The following is a 25,141-nucleotide window of genomic DNA, read 5'->3' as shown; positions in this document are numbered from 1 at the left end:
CACTATGCATACGTACTAAAGATCCCGTAACAAAAGAATTTATTTAAAGTAAATCATACCAACATAGAACAGTTATAGTTTGGTTTCAGAGGGGGGCCTTTCCAATTCTGAATCGATTTTCACTAAATTTTACGGAGATATTTTAACCTTTTATACCAAATAACATTGCAATAGAGTGCATGATATCACTTCGAGAAGACTTATATTAGAAATATTATATTAGCCGATCTTGATAAAATTTGCAAAGGTATTTCTGAGCTCTTAAGATATCTGGTACCAAATATAATTGTTGTCGAATGCATATTACGAATGTGAGGGACCAAATCGGATGAAACATATAAATGGGAGCTATAGCTATGTCTGAACTGATTTTCACCAAATTTGATGTACTTGCTTCTAGACTGAATCCAGTCGGATGTGCCAAAATTCATGTCGTTTGGACTGATATTGGTCATTTAGGGCACAATTAACCCGAAATCGTTTGAAGATATATATGGGAGCTATATCCAAAACTGAACCGATGTTGATAAAATTTGGAAGAGGTATTTCTGGGCTGTATCTGATATCTATTTACAAATATTATTTTTGTCGAATGTATATAGCGAATGTGACTGATCTAAACACCAAATTGGATGAAACATATATATGAAAGCTATGGCTATATCTGAACCGATTTTCACTTAAGTTAATGTACTTGTTTCTAGACTGAATTCGGTCGGATGTGCCAAAATTCATGTCGTTTGGACTGATATTGGCCATTTAGTGCACAATTAACCCAAAATCGGTTGAAGATATATATAGATTGATTTTGAAAAAAAAAAAAAAAATGATACACTTATTTGAGAGCTGCATCTGATATCTGGTACCAAAGATCATTGTTGTGGAATGCATATTACGCGTGTGAGGAACTCCAAACCTGACACGTTACAATATTTATATCATATTCATTTAGATCCGATACAAAATGGACAATTTTGACTCATTTATTCGGAACCTATTCTATAGAGGGTCAACAATTTGAATAATCATAACAAAAGTCAAAATATATTTTTAAACCATCGAACATTGGCTGAGAGTATACATCTGCCGACAAAACCAGCTGACACCGTTTTACTTGTTGTCATACATTGTAGTACCCATTACGAACTTCCACTACGAAATTTGAAACAATTCCAGTGAATAATGTACGTAATATCATCAAAATACCGAATGTAAGGAGGTATCGTTATATGGGAGCTTTACACAAAGACGCGGACCTGCATACGCGTTTTTTTTTTGTTATAGGTTGTAATACCCATTACGAACTTTAAATACCAAATTTGAAATAATTCCGGTAAATTATGTCGCTAAAATCATGAAAATACCGAATATCGGGAAGCATAGGGGCTATACGAAGAAGTGGACCTGCATACGAAAAATTTTCCATAGGTTGTAGTAACCATTAAGATCTCCCAATGCGAAATTTGAAACGATTCCGGTAAATAATGTTGCTGAAATAATCAAAATACTGAATATCAGGAGTTGACGTTATATGGGGCCTATACGAAGACGTGGACCTGTATCCAAAAATGTGTATCATAGGCTGTAGCACCCATTACGAACTTTAAATACCAAATTTGAAACAATTCCAGTGAACAATGTTGCTGAAATCATGAAAAATACCGAATATCGGGAGGTACCGTTATATGGGGGCTATACAAAAACGGGGACCGACATAGTCCATTTTCGAACTTAATCTGCCTACTGGTAAACTATGCATGTATGCAAAGTCTTCTATCTCAATTCGTTCGAAAGATAGCGTGATTGCAACAGATAGACAGGCGGACATCGCTAGATCGTCTTAAAACTTTACGCTGATCCAAAAATGTTTGTGTGTGTGAAATTTGAAGTGAGTTGGATGCTTATTTCGCTTTTGCATTAAGCGTTTTTTTTTTCGAAATCTTGAACCCTATGTGGAGGAGGTGACAGAAGAAATGGTCCGATCTCCACCATCTTTATAACAAATCTTGTGCTGATGGAAATATTGAAAAGTGCCAAGTCTGAAGGAAATCGGATACTCCCTTCGAGAGTTATCGTGCGCACCAGCCAGACAAATGTCCTGAAACGGATTTGGTCCAAAGAGACCTATGGTCTAAAACCGTTATTTGGATGAGGCACGTTTTGGGCGTATCGAATGATATATACCCTCTCTAGCCATATGGCTGAGGGTATAAAAAAGATACACCTGTCGGGTCAAGAGATTTACTTTCAGTGTGAATCACTGTAGGCCTTCTACATAAAATTCCTTCTACCTTCACTTATCTACATGAGTTCCTTATTATAATTCCCGCAACGAATTTAGTGCTTTCTTAACTCTTTTAATAAATTCTACAATTATTTTGCAAACGCAATAACATCCATCATTTATTTGTAGAGGTTAAACAAAAGCGCCAAGTTTGCCACACTGTTTTTCAAACAACAAAGCTTTTAACGGCTGCCAATACCCCTTCCATTCAACAATAATGAATAGCCACAAACAGATGGAGCACAAAATGAAACCCCAAACAAAACAGAGTGAACACATGCCAAGCTTTGTTGTTAACACCAATGAAGAGAGCAATAGAGCGGGAGAGAGAGCGAGCACTCTGTTGATTTTCTCCCCCATTCATGAATTTGCTTATTTTGTTTGGCGGCTGGCACGACAATGGCAAAAATTCAGGCAGACGACAACAGTTGTGATAAAAGTTTCGTGAACGATAGAACGTAAAGCTCATACAACGTTCGCAATAACATTGGCGTCGTCGTCGTGTATTTTAAGTTTTTAAATAAAAAAATATACAATTTTGTTGTATGAAACGAAGTGATTATTAGATGAAATTCAATTGAGCTGCGGTATCACGCGTGTGGGTTTTTAATAATTATTGTGTGTGAGTTTACTTTTGAGTGTGGAAAAGAAAGAAATAAAGTAAAATAAAATTGAATTGAATGAAAAAAATATTGTTTATCTTTGAGAGAATAATAAATAAAATTTCAAATTGCCTTTGAAGAAAAAATAATATTGCAAAAAAATTGTGTGTTTTTGTTTCAAATTACAATAAAGCAACTTGAACAACAACAGCAACAACTCTTGCAGAGGTCACGCGCTCAGTTTGTTTTTTGCCATCAAGTGAAGGTAAACCAGTTTTGTTTTGTATTTTTTTTCTCTTCGTATTTCTCTCTCGTATTTGGAGTTTTGATAGTCGTCAAGTTCAGCGTGCACAATTTTGCGCGCCTTCTAAACAAGCCCATGCAAAGTTTTTTTCTGAATATTCAGTCAAGTAGAGGGGTAATGGAGTTAGCCAACATTTTTTGGAGACAATAGAATATGAAGCGGAAACAAAACTCAAGTGGAAGTTGTCGTTGTCGATAATTCAGATTATGTTTTAATGATGCATGAGTAAAGAAAAGTCGGGGCAATAGATTGATAGTTATGTTTCTATATTGCTTCTTAAGAGTTTCCGAAAATGGAATACATAACTGAAGAATGTATAAAGCATCTGGATAGTTCTGCCTGAATATATCGAGTCAGTTTTTAGCCACCGCATTAGCCAATGGCACTTCTTGCGTGCTTCGAAAAATGTACCAGTTATAAGTCCTCTTGGGACGTCTTATCAGACAAGGACCGCTTCTCAGTTGCATTAGGTCCTTAGAATTCTCCCTGTGTATGGAAATGTGTTGCGGCAAATTATAGTGACAACGGAAATGCAACTTGGAAGTTCCGTTCGGCATTTGAAAAGGTGGACACTTGACTACAGATCTAAAATGGATTAAGTGAATAAAATACCAAATATATTGCCTCAAATTGGCATTTGATTTCATTAGCATGCTCACGAGGTTGTTAGAAATCGATTGCAGGATTTTGGTCGAGTTTTTTCAAGGAAACAGACTACCTTATTTGAATGCCCAACTTGGTTGTTCACTTGGATGTCTGTCTATAGTCAATTTATATGAAATCTAATGATTTATCCTCCGTTGAAAATATTCGCAGCATCACTCAAGTCCCCTTGAGGCAAAGAATTGGGGACTGTGTTGGAAATTTGTTTCGGATTATATCGAGTCCATTTTTACACCCTCCAACATTCTATGAACTTTGTCATTCGATTTGTAACTCCTAAAAAAATGTCCGACCCAACAAAGTATATATTCTTGATCAGCGTAAAATTCTAAGTAGAATTAGCGATTATTTCTATAGTCTGTCTGTTCGCTTTCATTCCAACGAATTGATTAAGAGGCTAAAATTTTTCACACATATATTTTTGCCAGGAGGCAGGTTAAGTTCGTAAATGGTCGTTTTCTTATAGCGTCCATATAACGGAACCTCCCGATATTCGGTATTTTAATGATTCTAGGGACATAAAAGAGCGGAATTGTTTAAAATTTCGTATTTGAAGTTCGCAATGGCTACTACAGTCTATGACAAGAACTTGGGTATGCAGGTCAACGTTTTTCTATAGCCCCCATATAACGATACCTCCCGATTATCTTGAAGCACCGCAAAGGTGTAAACAACTTTTTTATGCGAGGGTATCGCGAAGAAATAGGTACCAACAACATGCCTCGGTCAGGTGTTGTCAAGTGCCGCGAAGGAGTAAACAAATGTTTACACAGAGGGACTAAGAACCACCTGTAGCAACAACACACAGAGTCAAGGTATGTGAAAGCACACCGTCCTGAAACCGATCCCTATAAAAGGAGTGACCCACGGTAAGCGGGGATCAATCATGTGATGATCGGTAACACAATCGAGTGCGTGAGTTAATAAGACCTTGGTACGAGATCCCAATCAGGACACCGTTTTTACAACAAGTAATACTCTCGACCACTTAGCTACAAGAGACAGTTTCTGTAAGCCACTCAGCCACAGGGTTCCAATCTATAGAAGTCCCCCAGGTTGCCTCGCAGAAGAGTGAGTAATAGAAATGCGCTCTGGGAAGGCAGGCAAGGGTGTTATACTCTCGCGTAGTCTATTACGAGTAGTCTACCCTCCCGTGACAGTCAGGGGCGAACGCGTACCCCACGGTTAAATAGCACGATTCGAACAAGCGAGTTTCCCAAGACGGTGAGAGCCAGAGCCCCGAATATTCGTCACCTCCCCAATCGCTACACAGTACCATTCCAGGACTCGCCTCAGGACGAACGTCAAATTTGCCAAAATAAGAATTTAGAGTTGAATAAAAAAATGAAATAAAAAACTTTTCTCCTTTTAACCAAGGAGGTGATCGCAACCAAATGTGTGCAGGTGAATTGGTACTCATATTCGTGTGGATGTACTGGTAGACGCTTTGTATTCACTCGGTGCTCAGACCACTGTGAGAAGGCCTGTGTCTGGCTGACCACAGACTTGTGCTTAGCCAATTGTTTTATACTAACTTTTGGAGATTTTTGATTGACGGGAACTAAGCAAAATCCAGAGCTAAAGGTGAGAATACATAAAATGCTTTTTTGACTGGCTGGCTGCTTCGAAAAAGAATAAAGAAGCGTAGGGCTAAAATCGAACTAAGTCAACTAAAAACTCCTTTATTCCTTTACGAAGAAGTCAATCAAGGACTTAAGCCGATCAAAAAGAGTTTTATGTACTCTCACCTTAAGGCTTCTAAGCCAAGCCAAGCAATTTGCCGGTCGAAAATAATGAATGGAAAGTTTCAAATTAAGCTAAATTACTCGAAAAATTAAATTGAGCTGGGTAAGAATATACAGGGTGATATGAAAAAACTGTAACAAACGTCGGACCGCTGTCATATGTAAGCTAATCGTCTGACAGTTGTTAAAATTATTCTAGTGACAGCCCATTATATTGTTTACAAGCGTACAAAAACATTTTGGTGAGAATTTTATAGAAAAAAGTTAATGGTGACGGAATTCAAGCGTGATATATTTGGCTGAAAAACTACAAGTGACTATCGTTAGAGCACTCCAGCTTTTAAATGTGAATAGATCTTTTGTGTCTCGTATCATAGCTCGTTACCAGTATCACGGTAGCGTAGCCCGACGTCATGGAAGTGGACGGATGAACACAGCAACATCAGCAGAAATGGTTCGAAAAGTATAGAAGCGACTTGATCGCGTCGCAGAGGCCGAAAATGGCTTGTGAGCTGAACATATCGCAATATTCCATTCGGCAAATACTGAAAACATGAGCTCGGGTTAAAGCCATTGAAATTCCAAAAAGTGCAAGAACTTACACCGCAACAGAAAGAAAATAGACTCAAAAGAGCTAAAGAGTTGCTTCGCTTGGCCGAAAGTGGTGAACTGCCGAATTTGGTTTTCTCCGATGAGAAAACATTCATCGTCCAGCAGTTTGTAAGCGCACAGTGACCACCAAAATACCAATCCGTTGGACTATTGTGTCTGGAGTATTTTGGAAAGCAAGGTTGGCACTAAAAAATACCAAATTGTCGATTACCTCAAGCAAGCGCTTCGTCGGGAATGGGCCAAAATATCGCAGAGCAACATTCGGGCATCGTGTGACGGTTTCATTGGCCGTTTGAAGGCCATTATTCGTGCCAAAGGTGACCAATTCGAACAAATCTAAACTTATTCTAAAATTTTATTCTTTTTCCGATATTTTTTGCGTTCATTCAATAAAATTAAAAAAAAAAATTAGAAGTTATGGCGTTTGACTTTGTTGCAGTTTTTTTTTATCTCGCCCTGTATTTGTTAAAGGCTCAATAAGTTAATCCTTGAACTATTACGTTGAAGACGATATGTCAGATGTCATGGTAGATCGTAACAACATAAAACGCAGATATAGAACAACAAATCCCCTCGCCTTTCATTCAACAAATGTAAGAGGAAATAAAGCATATCCAGCAAATCTTGAAATAATATCTTAATAACTTTCAAGGCCACAGATAGCTTATTTGTTGGTCGTGTGGTTGGTTCACTCCCAAAAACCAAAGGAGAATCGAGAACCGACATTCAAATGGGGGGCATCATGTTCAACGATCAAGTGTTTGGCGTGTTCTTTTTTTGTGGGGATTATACGACTCTGCTGCTCTATTTCGTTGTAGGTATGTGATTTATTGTTAATATCCCAAAACGAGGAAATAAACAATACAAAAAAATTACAAAAAAAGAAATAGCAACAACAAATTATCACGAAATATTTCCAAAAATATTTTCGATATCAATGTTGCAAATTTTTTTTTTTGGTTTTGAGGGGTTTTAAGTGTTCCGATCGTTTGATCAGCCACATAATTGATGATGATCATGTTGTTGTTATTTGTTGTTGCCATTAGTAATGATGACGACTGGTGGTGTTTGGTTGTGTGGTGATCACGATGCCTCCTATGACGAATTCAGTCAGCAACAACGACAACAACAGCAACAGCGTCGCGCGGCGTTACCAAGCCTCAAGCGATGATGTCATTGAATGTTTTGGTAGAATGAAAATTTCACGTTTATTGAATAAAAATAACAACAACGATAGGCATGTTGTTGTGAGTTCAAATACGGGAGAGCAGACCGGTCGATGATGATGTTACACATTTACTCTCACTCTCATTTGAAATGGTTTCAGACATTTAACAGATTTTTATGACAATATTCGGTCGATTTTTTTTTCGAGATTATAAATTTTTGGGGATTTTATAAAATTATGTATTTGCAAGAAAAACTTGATTGTGATTTATTGTATGTGTGGGCTTTTAGTCATCATTGTATTTTTATTTAATTTTACAATTTGCAAGTCTAATTTTTATTGCCTTATCAAAACTATCGTTGTTACATAGTGTGAATTTTATTGGATTGTTTGTTGAACTTTGGGAGCCGTTATAGTGGATTTTGTAAAAACAATATTTAGGATTATTTTGAAATTTAAATTCAGGAGAGAATTTTCCAAAATATTTTTTTCTCAGAGACAAACTAGTGGATTTTTAAGGAATATCAGAAGTTAAAAAAAAACATCAAATAGTTGCTATGGGGTTTTATGTTTCCCCATGTTGTTAAATACATAAGGATGAAATAAAAAAAAAATATGATTTTAGTCGTGGATGTTTTTATACCCGCCCACCATACATAGTATGGAGGGTATATTAATTCGTCATTCCGTTTATAACTCATCGAAATAATAATTTCAGACACAACAAGGTATATTAATTCTTAATCTGCGTAAAATTCTAAGACGATTTAGCCCTGTCCGTCCGTCTGTTGTAATCACGCTAGAGTCAAAACGAATAAAGATAGCAAACTAAAATTTTGAACAGATCAGTCTTTTGGGCTTAACTTTAGTTTTAACTATTTTTTCCTTAGGAGACGGACCCCAGAATTTTGACCCGAAAAACGTATTAGCACAAATTGTAGCATTTTGGAAAGGTAAGAGTGTCAGCTTTAATTTTGACATAAATTTTGTTGACCACCATAATGGGCCATTTTTTGACTTTTTGGGAGTGTTATAAAAAATCCGGGTCCAAAAAATCGGTTGACTATAACTTCCGAACTGCTTATAAATAACACCATCATGGGCCCTTTTTTAACTTTTTGGGGTTTTTATAAAAAATTCGGGTCTAAAAAATAGATAATTTGACTATAACTTCCGAACCGCTTAAAAATAGCGCCATCATGTGACTACTTGTGGGATACATATTTTCATAAGCTTTCAAACCTATATTGTTTATAGCGGGTAAGTGGATCCGGGTCTTGAACTCGGACTTTCGTGTCAAAAATCTGAAGTCCCGGGTCCGTACCCCCAGAAAGGACGGTTCCCGGAATAAAGGTAAAAATACCTACCACTGTATTTTGATGATTGTAGCCAAATTTGTTCATGAAATTGTCTGAAAATCCATAAAAGCCGTTACTTCTGAGTACTTTACCCCCTGGAAGAGTGTTGTCTATATAGATCCACGATATCGTATATCGGCCATATAACGGTACCTCCCTATATTCCGAATTTTGATGATTTTAGCTACATCTTTCGATGGAATTGTCTAAAAATCGATACTAGAAGTTCTTTCTAAACACTTTACCCTCTGGAAGAGAAATGTCTATAAAGGTTCACTATATCCTATAGCCCACACACAACGGTATACAACGAAATTCGATATTTTGACGATTTTTGGGACGTTATTCACCGAAGTTGTTTCAAATTTTTTACTTAGAATTCGTTATGGGTACTACAGCCTATGACAAAAAACTGCATATGCATGTCCACGACTTCGTATAGCCTCCATATAACGGTACCTCCCAATATTCGGTATTTTTATGATTTTAACGACATTATTCACCGGAATTGTTTCACATTTGGTATTTGAAGTTCGTAATGAACACTACAGCCTATGATGCCTTCGTATAGCCCCCATATAACGGCATCTCCCGATATTCGGGAGGTAAACTGCAACAAAGTCAAACGCCATAATGTTTACTTGTTTTTTTTTTTTTAATTTTTTTGAATGAAAGCAAGAAATGTCGGAAATAGCATCAAAATTTAAAATAAGTTTAGATTAGTTCGAATTTTGGTCTTTGACACGAATTATGGCCTTCAAGTCACACGCTTTCGGCATTTATTCTGATGTCACGGTCGTTTAATACGAGCGGAGATCGACCATCGGCTGTTATGGCGGCCCACACAATCACCATGGCCGGCGTTTGAGTTCTGGTGGCCAACCGAAGGTGTACATTTTCACCTAACCTCTTTGGCAAGTAAACACGATCATTTAGAGTAGATGACGCCTGAGGTCATCTACTGTATACTATATGACGCAGATGAGGCATGAGGTCACCTTCTATAGAATAGATGACGCTTTAAGCAATTGTAGAGCAATTTTGAATATAAATTCCATAGGAAATTAAATTGTGTTCCGAGATCAGGTTATTATGCGATCAGTTGTTCATTATGTCGCTAATTATTCCAACAATTATTGGAATTCTTCTCCCTACGTTTTTCGAAACACATTCGTTATCTTATCGTTGATTGCAGTGCCGATTCTACGCCGCATGCCAATCAAAGTGAATGAACGGGTCTGATAATGCTGAACTGTGTGAAGGGGAGAGGAAGACGGAATATGCGACACATTGGTTGGTATCAAAATGTATTTCCAGCAAATTGTGTTTACCTGGCGGTAAAGATGATGATGACTTCATCAATTTCCAATTGAATTGTTTTTAGTTCGAAATTACACAAGTCGCATATTTTTGTCGAGATAACAAGAATTTTTGTAAAGAATGAACTATTTCCAGTTATTTTAAAAAAAAAACTTTATTTTTTCTCGGTCCACATTTTCTTGTGATTTTGTTTTTCTTTTCTTTGTTATTTGTTTTGTTCCCCCTCCGTTCACTTGCAAAGTGCTAAACAAATGATAATGACAATTACTAAACAACGATAAAAATAATGGCAAATATTATTATGAAGTGAATGACTAATATTCTTATTTTTATGCCGGAGCAGAGCAAAAAAAAATGTTCCATTTTGTCTGCACTTTGTTCTAACGTTCTTTCATTGTCGTTCAATTGAGAAACCAACGACGACGTTTCAAACCAAGAATAAGAGTTCTGGAAAATCCCCATCGCCACAAAGAAAGTTAGAATCTTGAATATCAAACATAGCAACCAACGTCGGAAAATTTTAGTTTACCTTGAACCTCTGCAAAAATTTTAGTATCAATTCATTTATACAAACTATTTCAAATGTTTACAAATTTTCTCAAAATTTATTACAATTTTATTTCTCAAAAGTAAAAGAAACAAAAACAGAATATATTAAAAATAAATAAAAATTGCAATATTCCGCAAATTCATTTCACTCTCTCATCTGTCTATTTATTTCGGCCGTTCTGTTTCCAATTCATTAGTTCGATCATAATTTTGAAATGTTTACTGTTTTGAATTAATTATGCCGAAGAAGAATGCTTCAGTGAAATCATCCTTGGTTTGAGATTTTTATCGAAATAGATTTTGAGAATTTTTGGCGGAAAAAAATTCAAACATGCAATTTAGTTTTGAGCAGAAAAAATACCAAAATTATGTGTGGGACCATAAACTATTTAAATTGTGTTTTAATTAATGTCCCGCAACAAAATATTTTTGTAGCACACTTATTAAAATTTTTAATTGTAGCCCACTAAAGTATTCGGAAAATTGAAAAAAAAGTTGACATATCACGTCGTACTTTGTTGAAAAATATGGAACAGAATTAAAAAGGAAACAAATATCTCATAATATATGTCCGTTAAAATAAATTTAAATAGCAAAGACAGAAGCCAAGATAATTTTTTTCAACGGTTTAGAAAGGATTAATAAAGAGAGAGAGAGAGCAAGAGAGAGAGAGAGAGAGCGAGAGGTTGGTAGTAAACCAGAGACAAATTAGACTTATTTTAATTTACACAGACATCCCTAAATAAAGTCTTAATGTAAAGAAAGTCTAAATGTCTGGCGGTACCGAATTTATGATACCCTACACCCCTTTGCATATTAAGTAAAGTTTCATACAAAAAATCGGATGAACAATATATATGGGAGCTATAGCTACATCTGAACCGATTTTCACCAAATTTGCCATACTTTTGTCTTTGCTAGATTTGGTCATAAGTGCCAAATTTCATCCCATTCGGGCTAAATCTACACGTTTTGTGCTCAATAAAAAGCAAGTCGTTCGAAGATATGTATGCGAGCTATATCCAAATCTGAACCGATCTCGATAAAATTTGACCAAGGTATTTCTGTGCTGTATTTTTTATATTTCCTCTAATATCGTTGTTACAGGGTGCATACAAAAATGTCAAATTTGATGAACAATATATATGGGAGATATAGTTATTTCTGAACCGATAAAACCAACTTCAGACTGCTGCTATTTCTAAGCCACACGACCGACAGCTGTTAAAATTATTCCACCCACAGCTCATTATATTGTTTACAAGCGTACAAAAGCATTTTGGTGAGAATTTTCCAGAAAAAAAGTTATTCCTGATGGAATCCAAGCGTGACCACAAGTGGCTATCGTTAGAGCACCCCAGCATTTAAATGTGAATAAATCTGTTGTGTCTCGTACCATCGCTCCTTACCGTGATACTGGTAGCGTAGCTCGACGTCAAGGAAGTGGACGGAAGAAAACAGCAACATCAGCAGAAATTTCGAAAAAAGTAAAGAAGCAACTTGATCGAAAACCGCATCGCAGTGGCCGAAAAATGGGTCGTGAGCTGATCATATCGCAATATTCCATTTGCAAATATTGAAAAATAAGCTCGGGGTAAAGTCATTGAAATTCCAAAAAGTGCAAGAACGCAACAGAAAGAAAATAGATTCAAAAGAGCTAAAGAGTTGCTTCGCTAGGCCGAAAGTGGTTAACTGCCGAAGTTGGTTTTCTCCGATGATAAAAAATTCATTGTCCAGCAGTTTGTAAACAAACAAAATGATCGTGTTTACTTGCCAAAGAGGCCAGATGAAAATGTGCACCTTCGGTTGGTCATCAGAACTCAAGCACCGGCCATGGTGATGGTGTGTGCCGCCATAACAGCCGATGGTCGCTCTCCGCTCGTATTAATCAAAATAAATGCCGAATATTATCGCGAAAATATTCTGGAGGTTGTATTAAAGCCTTGGGTACGCACACATTTTGGCCGCAAATCTTGGATATTCCAACAGGACTCAGCACCATCGCACTTAGCACGCGCCACCCAAAAATGGTTACAAAATGAGGTTCATCGCTCCATTTCCAGCGCACAATGTTCACCAAAATCTCCGGATGCGCTGGAGTATTTTGGAAAGCAAGGTTGGCACTAAAAAATACCAAAGTGTGGATCACTTCAAGCAAGCGCTTCGCCGGGAATGGGCTAAAATACTGCAGAGCAACATTCGGGCAGCGTGTGACGGTTTCATTGGTCGTTTGAAGGCCATAATTCGTGCAAAAGGTGACCAATTCGAACAAATCCAAACATATTCTAAATTTTGATGCTATTTCCGGCATGTTTTGCTTTCATTCAATAAAATTTAAAAAAAAAATAAAAATTATGGCGTTTGACTTTGTTGTGGTTTTTTTATCTCACCTTGTAGATGATCTCTGGTGTCATCTACCCTACTGTCTATGACATTATGGCTAAACCAAGTGTGTCAATGCCCTTTGTGTATCTCTTTTTTGCATTTCGCAATTTGTTGAATTATAATTTGATAAAATCCCAATTAGAATCTGCCCACCTGTCTGCCCACCAAGTTCGTTGGCGAATTATTTTGTTTCCAATGAATAGCCCTGCAAAAACTATTCAATTGAGTTACTCCCATTCATCGAGTTACAAGACAACAACACTTGCTTAAATAGCATTCGAAACGAGGAAGAGGGGAATAGAACTCCAACAGGAAACCACATTTAACATCCGCATGTAAAATGAAAACTTTGTAGTTGGGCCCTCTAATATGACGAGGCTTGCATCCATCCAGCCATTTGATGGTAACGGGCCAACGCAATTTGCCAACTTATTTCCCCCTAATTCTTTGACGGCTGCCAAGCAATTTGAGTTACGATCCTAGGTCTGCTGCAAAGCGTTTGTCGAACGCCTCTTTGTTCTATGGGCTCTGCAACAAATGTAATTTCATTGCCTCATCCTCTCCGTCGATGCAGTGGATTCAGCTGTTGTTGAACTGTTTACGACGAGCAAAACAAAACGCTTGTGTTTTTATAAAACCAGAGCAAGGTCTATGGAAATCAGAGGAAAATCACACAGCCACATACTCAGAAGCATATGGAACTAAAAATAGTGAGCGGACTAGTTAGGTGTTCGACGGTGTATTAGTGTGTGTGTGTACAAATCAATCTGATATCTGCAACGTATCTGTAATGGAAAACTCTCTGAGGTTTTAGTCTAGTTTTGAGTATTTGTTTTTTGCACTTCTCCCCCTCATTTCACCTCAAATAGGGTCGGGGTGGCACTGCAAACTTCCTGCGGTTGGCATTTTTCTTTTTATGATTAACGTTTAAAATATTTGAATGGCATTGTTCGATGTAATCGTATCGCGCTTGTTGTCGTTGTTTTTGTTGTTAGTTGTTTTAATTGACTCTGTGGTCACTGGTGGGTGGTTGGGGGTGGTGCAATAAAAGTCAGTGTCACTTTTCTTCGAATTTGATCTTTCATCGTTTTGGTGGACAAAAATCAAAATTGAAATGGATTTAAAAAAAGACAACATATTCTATTTTAAATAATTACAATTACCTTCGGAGGCAGGCTGCTGTTTAATGGGGGGGGGGGGGGGGGGGGAAATTACTACCTACAAATGGTTTTCAAGACATTAATACAGGTTGGGCGCCACTATGAACCATTTCTTCAATATTTAAGGGAGAGATGAAAAAACTGCAACAAACTTCACATTGATGCCATTTCGAAGCCAATTGTCCGACAGCTGTTAGAATTATTCCAGTGACAGCTGATTATATTGTTTACAAGCGAACAAAAGCATTTTGGTGAGAATTTTCCAGAAAAAAAATTATTCGCGATGGAATTCAGGCGTCATGGTGGGATTTCTTTATATTTGGCTGGAAAACCACAAGTGGCTATCGTTAGAGCACCCCAGCATATAAATCACCCTTGTTACAGTGATACTGGTAGCGTAGGCCGACGTCAAGGAAGTGGACGGAAAAGAAAACACAACAACATCAGCAGAAATGGTTCGAAAAGTAAAGAAGCGACTTGATCGAAACCCGCATCGCAGTGGCCGAAAAATGGCTCGTGAGCTGAACATATCGCAATATTCCATTCGGCAAATATTGAAAAATGAACTCGGGGTAAATTCATTGAAATTCCAAAAAGTACAAGAACATACACCGCAAGAAAGAAAATAGACTCAAAGGAGCTAAAGAGTTGCTTCGCTTGGCCGAAAGTGGTGAACTGCCGAATTTGGTTTTCTCTGTCTCCGATGAGAAAACATTCGTTGTCCAGCAGTTTGTGAACAAACATAATGATCGACCGCCAAAGAAGTCAGGTCAGCTGAAAATGTGCACCTTCGGTTGGCCACCAGAACTCAAGCGCCGGTCATGGTGATGGTGTGGGCCGCCATAACAGCCGATGGTCGCTCTCTGCTCGTATTAATAGACCGTGGCATCAGAATAAATGCCGAATATTATCGCGAAAATATTTTGGAGGGTGTATTATAGCCTTGGGCACGCCAACATTTTGGCCGCAGACCTTGGACATTCCAACAGGACTCAGCACCATAGCACTCATCTCGCGCCACCCAAGAATGGTTACAAAATGAGGTTACTCGCCTCATTTCCAGCGCACAATGGCCACCAAAATCTCCGGATACCAATCCGTTGGACTATTGGTTCTGGATTATTTTGGAAATCAAGTGTGATACTAACAAATACCAAAGTGTGGATCACTTCAAGCAAGCGCTTCGCCGGGAATGGGCCAAAATACCGCTGAGCAACATTCGGGTAGCGTGTGACAATTTCATTGGCCATTTGAAGACCATAATTCGTGCCAAATGTGACCAATTCGAACAAATCTAAACTTATTTTAAAATTTGATGTTATTTCCGACATTTTTTGCCTTCATTCAATAAAAGTTAAAAAAATGTAAAAATTATGGCGTTTGATTTTGTTGTAGTTTTTTTTTATCCCACCCTGTAAATTGGGCGCCACTATGAACCATTTTTTTCAATATTTTATGATCAGCAACTACACAGCAAACATCATCTTTCATTTAGGCAATTTTCTTCTTTATCCGCAAAAAACTAGCCATCATTTGGAAAAATTTTCCCACCTTTCCTGCCTCTTTTTGTTTATTTCGAATATTTTTTATGTTAAACTAAATAGTTTCTCTATTTTTTTTATATCTCGCACTTTTTTTTACTACCCCATTAAGCCAAAAAAAAATTGTTTAATTAATTTTTAACATGCTCCGACTGTTTGTGAGCGTTTCGAGTTCATCAAAAATTATTTAGAGCAGAGTAGTCGAATTTATTTCCTCTTCCAACAACAAAAACAATATCAAACAAGTGTGAACGTCATTATTTAATCAATTTTCAAGGTTAAAGTTAAATTGTTTTTTCAACAACATTTTTGTTGATGATGAAGACGAAATGCTTTGTTCTGTTTTGTTTGGAAGAGACATTAATGCGTTTTTTATTGAGGTAATTAAAGTTTTAAAATTTTGATGTAAAACACATCGGAGCACGTCAAGTGTCTGAGATAATTTGAAAAGCCATTAGGGATAGGGCAAGTGTTGCTGATATTAGCAGGGAAATTAAAAAAAAAAAAAAGAAACAAATGAAAAAATTTGGTAAAAAAAACCGATTCAACGATAATCATAAAAAATCCTAGAAATTAATTAAATACTGTGCTATGGGCGAATTTTTCTGAGTTAAATTCAAAATATCTAAGTGGAGTACCACCGTTGTATGTTCCGATCTCGAAATACTCATTAAGCGCCAAATCTGGAAAATGTTGCCGAAAATTCTACCTTATTCTTTCAAATCTATACACCAACAGTAATCTCGATACTAAATTTTAGAATTCCATCTCAATCCCACATATTTTGTGGCATTTCGCACTTTTCGTACTTTCATAGTACGCATTTCCACAACCACCTTCTTCTCTCATCTACAGGCACCAACAGCTACGTCTAAATCAAATTTCAGGATTCCAACTCTATCCCTTCACCCAATACCCAATTTAGTACTTTTCTAACAAATATAGTACACATTTTCAAAACGACCTCCATATCTCATTCCCAGATACCAAGAGAGACCTCCATATCAAATTTGGGAATTCTAGCCTCTCCCATCAAACAATACCAAATTTAGTACTATTTAGTACTTTTTGTACAATTAGAAATCATATTTCATAATTCCATACCCCCAATAGATGCCTCAAAATCAAATTTTGCGATGCCAGCCCTGTCGCCTAATCAAATACCCAATTTAGTACACATTTCCGAAACAACCTCCATATGTCAAGACGACACACTAAGGGTGTAAGTACATAAGAAGCTTGAAGTCATGGCTAGGCATATTTTGTGACATTTCATAAAGGGATTACAGAGTCGGACTAAAATCCTGCCGTCGTTTTTCATTGTAATTTGGCATTAATATGCCTAGCCATGACTTCAAGCTTCTTATGTACTTACACCCTAACAGCGACCCTAATGTCAAATTTCACATTTCAAGCACTATCTGTTTACACAATACCAAATTGTACAAAATATAGTACAATTTAGCACTTTTCGTGCACTCGTACAGGGTGAGATAAAAAAAAACTGCAACAAGGTCAAACGCCACAATTTTCACATTTTTTTTAAATTGTATTGAATGAAAGCAAACAATGTCGGAAAAAGCAGAATTTAGAATAAGTTTAGATTTCTTCGAATTGGTCACCTTTGGCACGAATTATGGCCTTCAAACAGCCAATGAAACCGTCTGCGGTATTTTGGCCCATTCCCGGCGAAGCGCTTGCTTGAGGTGATCGACACTTTGGTATTTTTTAGTGCCAACCTTGCTTTCCAAAATACTCCAGACACAATAGTCTAACGGATTGGTATCCGGAGATTTTGGTGGCCATTGTGCGCTGGAAATGAAGCGAGGAACCTCATTTTGTAACCATTCTTGGGTGCGTTGGTCCTGAGTCCTATTGGAATGTCTAAGTTCTGCGCTCAAAATGTTTGCGTGTCCACGGTTTTAATATACCCTCCAGGATATTTTCGCGATAATATTCGGCATTTATTCTGATGTCACGGTCGATTAATACGATCGGAGAGCGACCATTGACAGTTATGGCGGCCCACACCATCACCATGGCCGGTGCTTGAGTTCTGGTGGCCAACCTAAGGTGCACATAAGTAAACACGATAATTTGGTTGCTTACAAAGTGTTTTCTCATCGGAGAAAACCAAATACGGCAGTTCACCACTTTCGGCTCTTTTCAGTCCATTTTCTTTCTGTTACGGTGTAAGTTCTTGCACTTTTTGGAATTTCAATGGCTTTACCCCGAGCCATTTTTCAATATTTGCCGAATGAAATATTGTTATATGTTAAGCTCATGGGCCATTTTTCGGCCACTGCGACACGGGTTTCGATCAAGTCGCTTCTTTACTTTTCCAACCATTTCTGCTGATGTTGCTGCTCTTTTCTTCCGTCCACTTCCTTGACGTCGGGCTACGTTACCAGTATCACGGTAACGAGCGATGGTACGAGACACAAAAGATTTATTCACATTTAAATGCTGGAGTGCTCTAACGATAGCCACATGTGGTTTTCCAGCCAAATATAAAGAAGAATTCCATCACGAATAACTTTTTTCTGGAAATTTCTCACCAAAATCCTTTTGTAGGTTTATAAAAAATGAGTTGTCATTGGAATAATTCCTGGAATTCCTTGTTAAAAAATAAAAATTGCAAGTGAAAAATATTTGGCACCTTTTGCTACGAATACTAAGTCCTTTCATATGCCTAAGCTCAACGACTCTAAAAATCAATATTCCCGTTAAAATCATATCATTTGGGTATTAATCATTTGGATACTCTCTTATCGTTTTGGAACTTCAATAAATTGTAGACGAACTAAATATAAGAAGGTTAAAAATTTTCTTAATATTTGTAGTCTTAGGACAGGTCAGCAATGTGCTATATTGAAAATTTGTTGTATGCGAGGAACACTTTTCCCTACAAATCATAAATCATTTTGGACACACATATGAACACACAACATGACCTTAATAAAACAAACTTATATCGCAACAAAATTAACATCGATATAATTTCTGAAAATTTTCCCCTTGAATCGAATGAATTTATGTTTCTTGGGAAAATTTCGAAATAAACAGATGTGATTTTTCAAAAAAAATCTATGCACATAATGAAAACATAAAATAATAACCTTTCTCGAAATGACTTTTCGATGATAATAAGGAACCTACAATGCCTCTCAACATAGCAGCAATTGTTCTGAATCATCAAGAATCAAGAAATTGAAAAAAAAAATATTCAAAGAACATCTCCAAATTGCTCATTCGTCAGATGGCCGAGACATAAACAATTAAGCAACTGCCAACTAAGCAGAAATCTGGAAACCAGCTCAGGCGGTAAATGGTGCATAACGGAAAAAATAAAAACATAGACAAAAATACCAAAAAAAAAATTTTCCAAATATTTCGTCACCATATTGTCTTCAAGTGGCAACAGCCAATAGACCCCTTTGCTGGTCCATACGTCTTGAAGCATTTTCGTATCATCGGTATCAACAGGGATTTCAACGTCATTGAAAAAACACATGTCCGCCCAACTTGACATTATTACACTTCACTTCAATTCACAACACGGCCGGCACACGTCCACGTCTATCAGATTGATGGCTAGCGAGTGGGTGGTTGGGTGCGTTCGAATCTGTATCTACGTCTGTTTTTGTTTTCTTAGCCAAGCACTTCATTCTTTAGATAATCTTTTGAAACGCAACAATCATCATCACCTTTTTACGGCACACATTTGGGTTTTCGTTTCGTACTTTTCTTGAATAGCAAAAATAAAACAAAACAAAAAAACAGACGACCAAAACGGAATGAAAAAAAAATCACTTTGCAGCTATGAATCATCCGTTTATCTCCAAAAATAGGCAGTTGTCTACTTCGAGACAAAAACAGAGCCAAATTTGTTGTCAATAAAATGTTTAACATGTTTTGGGCCACAGACGCCTCTGGTTTGGTCCAATGATCTTTAGTTGATGCTTCGGCAAATTTATTTTCATATAAAATATAGTTTATTTGCCAAATTGAGGAATTTTAATCGCATTTAGGAGAATTAAGAATAAACTTATTTTGGAGTCAAAAACGTGAGTAATCGAATTAATTTATCCAATAACGAGGGTGTTCCACCCTAAATTTGTTATTTAACGAGTTTTCAAAATTTAAATAGGTTCCAAAATAAAGCCAATTGAAAGCAGTCTTCTGTCTGTAAAATAAGAAGCAACAAGTTAAAATGACATTATGTACTATCGGAACTTTAACAAGTAAAGAAACACCCAAGTTCGGCCGGGTCGAACTTTTAATACCCTCCACCATTTGGAAGGAACTTTAAAAATTAAAAAAAATATATATTGGGCTAAAATGTGCCTCATCGAAATAACGATTTTAGAACCTAGGTCTCTTTGGACCAAATCCTTTTCAGGACATTGGGAGTCGATCCAGCGATAATCCGGCTAGCTGGTGAATACGATAACACTCGAAGGGAGTATCCGATTTGATCCAAACTTGGTACGTCGTAATAATATTATCAAACTTTGATCAAGTTTGGAGATGGAGAATATCGGTCCACTCCTTTTGGTACCTCCACCACAAAATGTTAATGTTCTCAAAGAAAATAATCTACTGCACAGAAATAGAAATGTTAATCTGATTTTGCAAATCCTATTATTTGCGTTAGTGCTAGGTCAGATGCGGAAATGGACAATATCGGTCCACTCCATCAAGTACCTCGGCCACAAAGGGTCATTTTGAAAAATTATAACTCTTATAAATTATGATGTAAGAGTCCGATTGTCTTCAAACCACACACATCAAAATATTTTTATTAACCCAAGGTCTGGTGTGAAGATGGAATATATCGGTCTACTCCTTCTGGGTCAAAATTTGTTATATCGATGAAGCTCATAAAAAAATAAAAAAAAAAACGCCAAACCAACATCCCCCTCCTTCAAACTCGGCACATCTCAATATTTCCGTCAACACAGGATCTGTTTTGACTGCTGACACTTCTAAGTCACTCCTCCGACAGCTGCTAAAATTATTCCAGTGATAGCTTATTATATTTGTTACAAGCGTACAAAAGCATTTTGTTGGGAATTTTCCAGAAAAAAGTTATTCGTGACGGAATTCAAGCGTGATGGGGTGATTTCTTTATATTTGGCTGGAAAACCACAAGTGGCTATCGTTAGAGCACTCCAGCATTTAAATGTGAATCGATTGTATTACTGTTAGCGTAGCACGACGTCAAGGTGGTGGAAGTGGACGTAAGGAAACAGCAACATCAGCAGAAATGGTTCGAAAAGTAGAGAAGAGGCTTGATGGAAACCCGAGTCGCAGTAGCCGAAAAATGGCTCGTGAGCTGAAAATATCGCAATATTCCATTCGGCAAATATTGAAAAATAAGCTCGGGGTAAAGCTATTGAAATTTCAAAAAGTGCAAGAACTTACATTGCAACGGAAAGAAAATAGACTCAAAAGAGCTAAAGAGTTGCTTCGCTTGGCCGAAAGTTGTGAACTGCCGAAATTGGTTTTCTCCGCTCGATGAGAAAACATTCGTTGTCCAGCAGTTTGTAAACAAACAAAATGATCGTGTTTACTTGCCAAAGAGGTCAGCTGAAAATGTGCACCTACGGTTGGCCACCAGAACTCAAGCGCCGGCCATGGTTGTGGTGTGGGCCGCCATAACAGCCGATGGTCGCTCTCTGCTCGTATTAATCAACCGTGACATCAGAATAAATGCCGGGTGTATTTAATCCTTTGGCCGCAGACCTTGAACTTTGCAACAGGACTCAGTACCAAAGCGCTCAGCACGCCCCACCCAAGAATGGTTACAAAATGAGGTTCCTCGCTTCATTTTCAGCGCACTAAAATTTCCGGATACCAATCCGTTGGACTGTTGTGTCTGGAGTATTTTGGAAAGCAAGGTTGGCACTAAAAAATACCAAAGTGTCGATCACCTCAAGCAAGTGCTTCGCCGGGAATGGGCCAAAATACCACGAAGCAACATTCGGGCAGCATGTGACGGTTTCATTGGCCGTTTGAAGGCCATAATTCCTGCCAAAGGTGACCAAATCGATCAAATCTGAACTTATTCTAAAATTTGATGCTATTTCCGACATTTTTTGCTTTCATTCAATAAAATTAAAAAAAAAAAAAAATATGGCCTTTGACTTTGTTGCAGTATTTTTTTTAACTCAACAAGTAAGCAAAGGCTATAGCCGTGCGGGGCCGACCATGTGATACCCTACAACACTACAATATGTTCGAAGTCCCCTTATATGCAAAACCATTTTGGAAGATTTCGTTTTTGAAATAATGCCAAAGAGCCCTGCCCAGAGGTTACCCTTAGGTTTTTGACCCTGAGAATTTGGCGAATATTTATGCACTTCGTAGTATTGTGAAGTATTCAAAACAATTGCACACGAAAGTTATGGTCCATTTTACAGCTAAATATAATCCAATGGTCATCCAAAATTCTAGACTTCTTTTCTGTCCTTAACTCTCTTCCAATGCGAAATCCAACAAAATTAGGAACATTTAAATTTTTTAGCCATTTCAACCTCTAAATACAAATCCCAAGAACAATGGGCTTCAATTCCGACCCACCACCATGCAAAATTTCGTGAGGATCGTGAGGACGATAATTGCGACATACATGTAATATCCTCAAAACGTAGTGTTGGGGGGTGTAAAAATTTAGAAAATTAAAAATTCAAATTTGTAAGTCAAATTGAAAAAATCGCATGCGATAAAAAAATATGACAAAAATGGAAAAAAACGAAACAAAAGAGATAACTTTTTTATTGGTATATTATCCGTCGATTTCTTTAGATTTTATCCTTTTCTGGCAAGAGACCATTCCGAATTGATGTGAATTGTGAAAATCGGCCCAGCGGTTCTTGATTTATAAGCAGAATAAATAAGATCGATTCTTTTACATATGTATTGTACCTATTTTGCTATATATCCGATTTCTTGGCTATTAGCATCACTGTAATGGTCAGAAGTGATCTTTTTATGTATTTGTGTTTTGGCATTTTGCTGGGATTGAAAATATTCGCGGTTTAGTGGAAATTTGCCTATTTTCTAACATAAAAGTTAGGGTCTATTTTACCCGCTAATTATTGTCCGATGGCCGCTCAAATTTCTGGGTTTCTGCCCAGTCCCAAACTCTAATTCTATGTAAATTTTCGCGTTGATTGGTTCATAATTGTGACCTATAGAGCAACTGCAAAATCAGGAAAATTTTCTGTTTTTGGTCCATTCCAACCCCTAAATATCGTGCGATCATCTCCAAAAACAATAGGGTTATATTCTGACCTTAACCCCACCTCCATTTTCAATTTCGTGAGGATCGGTTCATAATGCGACCTGTAGCTTGATTACAAATTAACATGGACAGACGGACGGACGGACATACATACATAGCTAGATCGACTCAGCTCGGCGAGATAGGAAGATCCATATATACTTTCCAATGTGGGAAACCAATATTTCGAGGTGTTACATAATTTTTGGCCCAATCAAACTTATAATACCCCCAACACATAGTGTTGTAAGGTATAAATATACGGCATTTCAAAAGTTCCCCCCTTAATTTTGGGATATTATCGGAAATTTCCAAGATTTATGGTAATAATTCGTTATCGTTCAAAATCTGTAATATTTTGAAACACAATATAGGGTTAAAGTCGTATTTTCTAAAAATATAGTTTATTTGCCTACGATTTCATATGACATCACCCATATCCCCAAAAAATTTCGTTGAATATTGTCGAAATCGTAAAAGTCTCAATTCGCATCTGTGTGTTTATTTAATTCACATTTGATTCATTATCTTCTCCAAAATGGAAAAAAAATAACAAAAACAAATTCGAAAAAAAAAATGAATTGAATTATCTCCACTGATCTAAATAAACTAAAATTCATTGGCTTTGCTTGCTAATCTTCCAGAATTTATTTTGGGTGAATTTCCAAATTCGGTGAGATGTCTATGGTTGAGGAGTGGCATAGAGATGAAGCGAAAGGGTGCTGAGGCAAAGAGGGGGCAATTAGATTTAATTACGCATCGTAAACTCTGTGGTCATTGACTTTGGGTTCGTCGTTATGTTCCGGGACAAGACGCCATACCAAGTGCAGCAGTTCTTTAATTAAAGAACAATTATCCATTAAATGTTGTTGTTGTTGTTCTTCGAGAATCTCTTCACCACCCTTTCGATACTCTTAATTGCTGTTTTTGTTTTTTTACTCGTATTGTAAGTATGATTAATATGTTTTCAACACAAACCCCAGCCGAGTTGTGAGATTTTCCTTCGTGGATTCCTCTTTTCCTACTGCATTTTAAAGTAATTAAGAAAAGCAGAAATCTACTCAAGTGCAGTGGCAAGGGAAAGGCAACAAAGTACAGTGTGGGTGTTGGTGTGGGGTGGTGGGTGAACAACCAAGTGTTCGAGTGACCTGAATATGTGTGTAGCTATTTTCTTCTTTTGCTTTTTTGTGCCATTGCATGTCATTTCGCCATTCTCCATTCTGGCCTTTTGGGTGGAGAAATTGCACTTTCATATTTACGAGTTCATTCATTCATTCATTGGATTTCAGTTGAGCATTTCTTCGAAGCAATTTTCGATTGTCAATTATCCGCATTTCTGAAATGTGGAAGGGGAGAATAGTTTGTTGGTTAATGGGTTTCTTTTTGTTATGGCCTGTCAGTGGCTGCCTTTCTGTGGAGATAGACAATTATGTTTAATTTTTAGGAAATATAAAAGAAAAATTTTATTTATGGAAATTTAATGGGCTTTAACAAGCATATATATCTTAATTTCCACATAAATTGAGAAAATGTTATTTATTTAGATTTTTGTTGTATCCTTAGTATTGTTTATTAACTCCGAATTTTATTTTCCTTACAGGTAATTACACAATACAAATTCCTAATACCCTGTAAGTTATACGTAGTTTTTTCTAATGTTAAATATATATTTCAATTTTTTGTTATCCATGGGTGATTTTCAAGAGGTTCTCTATAAATGAAAGACATCTAAAAGGACATCTACAACTGTAGAAGGCCTTTAAAAATATCTTATTCATAAAACTCTAAAAGCAAATTCTTTATGACATCCATATATAGAAAATCGTATAACCCGATGAATATTTATATATATCACTTTTCTTTAATAGGTTATCGTTTTTTTGAAGGCTTTCTAGTTTTTAATCCGACCTCCCATTAGACGAAATCTAATCTTCCATAAAATGTCAATTTAAAATTTCTCTAAAAAGACATTGCAGTCTTTTCTTAGAGGGCCAGACCAGCTGGCCTTCTGTCAGAAGACTCTTTGGTCTTCTCTGAGAAGATCTTCAGGTCTTCTCTGAGAAGATTTTCAGCTCTTCTCTGAGAAGATCTTCAGGTCTTCACTGAGAAGATCTTCAGCTCTTCTCTGAGAAGATTTTCAGCTCTTCTCTGAGAAGATTTTC

The 25,141-nt window shown here is 37.0% G+C and overlaps 1 protein-coding gene across 4 annotated transcripts in view; it reads left to right on the top strand.

The window, feature by feature from the left end:
• The first annotated feature begins 2,700 nt into the window (after positions 1-2,700).
• Positions 2,701-25,141, top strand: part of LOC101901668 (hypothetical protein) — a 73,332-nt gene continuing 50,891 nt past the window's right edge. For 3 of the 4 annotated variants that reach the window (XM_005176107.4, XM_011296826.3, XM_011296824.3), the window contains exon 1: positions 2,701-3,151. The gene's annotated coding sequence lies outside the window, so the exon portion shown is untranslated. The remainder of the gene's footprint in view (positions 3,152-25,141) is intronic. The other variant, XM_005176108.4, reaches the window with a different exon arrangement.

Source organism: Musca domestica, unplaced genomic scaffold (genome assembly GCF_030504385.1).
Source record: "Musca domestica strain aabys unplaced genomic scaffold, Musca_domestica.polishedcontigs.V.1.1 2, whole genome shotgun sequence".
NCBI classification, from domain to species: domain Eukaryota; kingdom Metazoa; phylum Arthropoda; class Insecta; order Diptera; family Muscidae; genus Musca; species Musca domestica.
This window is presented reverse-complemented; position numbering and strand designations above follow the sequence as displayed.